Raw genomic sequence first — 4,683 nt, 5'->3', positions numbered from 1 at the left:
ATAAACTAATTTACTGCAAAACATAGTAGAGGTGAGGGGAAAGTGTGTACTGCATGGTAGATGGGGATTTCCAAGCGACATGAAGAAAATTTTGAGGATAGTGTCTTGATTGTAGTGAGTGAATTCACAGGCATATTATACCTTAAAACTCATCATATACCTTAAGACTGTGTAATTTAGCATATGTAAGTTACACTTCAATAAGGTTGTTACTGAAAAAAAAATAATATGACTATTCGAAAAAAGTAGAATAAAGGAGGACAGGAAATAGCCTACAGGTCAATTTTCCCTGATACTATATAGAAAACTATTTTATAATGAGAAAATCATAGCAATAAAAATAACCTACCTATAGGGATTCAAAGGGTATCTTATATAAAATATCTCTATTTCATCATTTTCCTATGTATAAGTTTCTCCATTTGAAAGTAAAGATCACCTACATAGGTTAGCTAAAGAAAATTTCTAATTTCTCAATTTTTCAATTAAAAACCTCAGAGAAGATAAAATTAAACTCATGTAAGATGCATAGACACTTAATTTATTTTAAAAATGTGAAAAATTATATATATAGTTTCCCTAATGAATAAGGGAAGAGAGGAGGGATGGGGTAGGTAAAGACAGGAATGACTATGACCTAACTTTCCTACGTGTTAGGAAATCTCACCATCATGTACAGCCACAAGACACTAATTTAAAAAAAAAAAAACTATAAATAAATAGCAGAAAGATCAGTAGAGCAGAGGGAAGGAAGCAGGGAGGGAAGAGGGGAGGAAAAAGGAAGTTCTGCTGACTAAATTAGAACAAATCATATTCCATGCTTTTATAATTATGTCAAAATGAATCCTAGGGACTGGGGCTGTGGCTCAGTGGTCAAGCATTTGCCTAGCACATGCGAGGCCCTGGGTTCCATCCTCAGCACCACATAAAAATAAATAAATAAAATAAAGGTATTTTGTCCAACTATAACTAAAAAAAAATAAATATTAAAAAAAACCTAATGCTATATACAACTTAAAAAACAATAAAAAATACATAAAGTAACAGTACTACCAAAAAATTGAATTTATTTGGTAAGATTTGGATTGAATTGATGTCTGGAAGGGAATTCATGTATTCCTGGACCGTACTGCATACCTATTGAGTATGTCGATTTTAATTTTCCCACATTCTGACATGTATAAAGCGAGAAGCTTATATAAAAACATTTCCCTGTATTTTCTAAAAATTTAAAATAAATCAAAGAGAAGATGAAATAAAGTCACAAAAAAAAGAAAAATATAAAAAGGGTATCAAGAAACAACACTGAGTTCGGTGTGAATATACTGTGCGTACACAACCAGAGATATGAAAAATTGTGCTCTATATGTGTAATAAGAATTGTAATGCAGTCCACTGTCATATATAAATAAAAATAAATAAATAATAAAGAAACAACATTGACGGCTTTTCCATTAACTCTTAGAGCAGATATTCCCTCTCTCCCCAAGGATCAAAAAGCTTTTCAAATAGATTTCAAGATATCCCAAATCTTTATGAGGGAAGATTGTATAATCATGGATCACCATGTTGTCCTCTGGAACATGGTCTAGAGTTTATTGACACAGATATTTGACAATTGAAAGGGGGATGAATAATTTTATATATTCCTTGGCACTCTGGATTTAATGGGAAATCTGAAACCTCCGTGAAGCCACAAATGTTTTTTTTTTTTTTCTCTCCTGTGGCTTCTGTCATTCCTGATCCTATAGGTTTAACCATCACAATACCAAGTTGCTGGTATCCTCGAAAATAATAGGTATTTTTATTCTCTGGGAACACAAATATTATTATGGATTTTTTGCAAGATCTTTCAAAAAAATCTAACAGATACCTTAGACACTGGTTTGAGGAGTCTACAAACGCACATAATATAAACATAGTTTTGTGGGGGGTTTTTAGTTTTATTGATTTTATTTTTTTAAATTCATGGCAGCAGAAGGAATTACAATTCTTATTACACATATAGAGTATAATTTTTATATCTTTGTATACAGAGTATGTTCATGCCAATTCATGCCTTTATTCATGTACTTGTTGGGGGTTTTTTTACATTACAATTCTTATTACACATATATACCATAATTTTTCATCTCTGTATAAACATAGTTTTAAAGCAACTCTGTAACTCGCAAACATTTATCTGTATTACTAAAAATTACACATATTTAAAAAATAAAATAAAGTTCCCCTGATATATTTGTGGACTCTTTAATATACTTTTAAAAAACATATGATCACATAACATTTTTATGTAGCATATAAATTTTAAAAGTATAAACTTTGTAATACATAATTCATATCACAAAGGCAACTGCTTTTGTTTAAAAACAAAACTAGAAAAATAGGTATCAAAATGTATCTAGAATAGATACTTGAAATCATAGTCATTATACAATTTTATATTCTGATTTTTTTCTCTTAACAGTAAATCAAAATATTTCCTCAATCATAATAGACTTTGCAATAAATTTGATAATTTGGCTGACTTGGGATGACTTAGTAAACCCTGTGTGGCTATTGTTCTTTAACTATTTAAGCTTTGACTTGTTTTGTTTTGTTTAATTTTTTTATTTTATTTTTATTATTTTTCTTGTGGTGCTGGGGATTGAACCCAGGACCTTGTGTATTCAAGGCAAGCACTTTACCCACTGAGCACAGAGATCCCAAGCCCCTTGAATATTCTTAATAAATATTTTGGATTGGAAAAACAGAAGCCTAATCTTAAGTCTACATTCTGCATGCCCCTTACCATTCAGTAGGCTAGAGAAAATTTCCACTATTTTCTCTGCAATTTGAAGTCTTTTTGGATTTAGTGTAAATAGTCGTAGGTCAGCATCTCAACAACTTTTCTATAAAACACAAAATAGAATATGTCCAAATGCTATATTTTCAGGACTATTAAGTTCCAATGTTATTAAGCTCAAACTTGAACTAGCCCTGGAGGGTGAATTGCAAGAAACACACTCATAAATTCTCTGTAAATTCAGTCACATTCACTTGGACAGCCTGCATGCTTCTTAAATGTTCCCAAGAGGCTTATTTCTTCTTTGGATTCTCTGATAACATATGTATGCCTCCTTCATAAATTTTATGTGTATACAATTCCACTCACGTATGTTATAAATAAAGAGCTTTTTAAATATAGTGATAAAATAAACCATATTTTTAAACTAATTTTGTATGCATTGTTAGAACAAGTAACCTTGTTATTATTACTAAAATCATGTCATTGTGCTTGAAGGTATGTTTGTCAGTTCAGCTTATTTTAAGATGAGATTTTAGCGGCCAACGGAGCAACTACCTCCCCAAACATAGGGATCTTTAAATGAGGTACAGGGAGGAGGAGAGTCCGTTTGTATTAGCAAGTAACTTAATATGCTTTGCAAGGTTCACATGGTATTTGGGACATACTGTTTTTATGTATCTTGCTCAGGGTATTGATTTCATACAAGCTCAGTATCTCAAGGCAAAATAAACACAATGTGGTTAATAATTGTATTTTCAATACATGTATCAAAGCATTTCCTAGAAAAATTCTCATTTTTTTCAGGATCCTTATTGTTTGATTTGATTGGCTTGTTGTTTTGAACCTCGCTGTGGGTACCAACAGGCTGGTACAGGGAGTAGAAGCGCAGCTCTGTCATTTTCGGGCATATGCTTTTTTCCTTGCATTATTGATGTACTTGGAATTTCATGATTTCTTAGAGCAGTAATCATCTTAAACAGCTTTGTTGAGGTTTAATTGACATATAATAAACTGTACATGTTTAAAGTGTATGGTTTGATTAGTTTGGGCATAGGTATACACGTGGGATTCACCATGCTATGCTGATTATGCAGCTTTATATTAAGTCTTAAAATCAGGTCATGTAAGTCTTCCAACTTTTTCTTCTTTTTCAAAGAAGTTTGAGTTATTTAAGGTTCTTCACATTTCCCATGTGAATTTTAGAATCAGTTTGTAAGTTTACATACACACACACACACACACACACACACACACAGAGAGAGAGAGAGAGAGAGGGAGAGAGAGAGAGAGAGAGATACACAGAGATATACAATCTGCTGGGATTTTGATTGGTAATGCAGTGAATCTATGGATAACTTTGGCTAAATTTCTATCTTAAAAATTTTTGAGACTTCTTTGCCAAATTTCTATTAGTCTATAACACATTAAGTAAGTATTAATATTGATGGCTAAACCTGTGGAATAATCTATTTATATTTGCAGTTATATCAGTTCTTCATGTCATGTACTTTAAAGATCTGATCTTAGATGCACGAAGATTTAGAATTATGTTTTTCTCAATACCCTGGGATAAACTGATCCATTTACCACTATGAAGTTATCTTTTTCATTGGCAAGAGCTTTCTCTGAAATCTACTTTGAATTTTAATATCATCCCAGACTTCTTTATAATTGACATGATATATTGTTTCTATCCTTTTATCTTTAGCCCATTTATTTCTTTGTATTTAAAGAGCAATTCTTGTAGGCATCATATGATGTGCTACTATTTATCTAATCTGAAAATCTCTGCTTTTTGCTTGAAATATTTAGGTACTTACATTCAATGTGATTATAGTTAGGGTTTAGTCCTACAATTTGCTTCCTATTAGTCCTGTCTCATGTTTCTTTGTTTC

The sequence above is a fragment of the Urocitellus parryii genome, chromosome 15, assembly GCF_045843805.1.
Source record: "Urocitellus parryii isolate mUroPar1 chromosome 15, mUroPar1.hap1, whole genome shotgun sequence".
Lineage (NCBI taxonomy): Eukaryota > Metazoa > Chordata > Mammalia > Rodentia > Sciuridae > Urocitellus > Urocitellus parryii.
Note: the sequence above shows the minus strand (reverse complement) of the source record.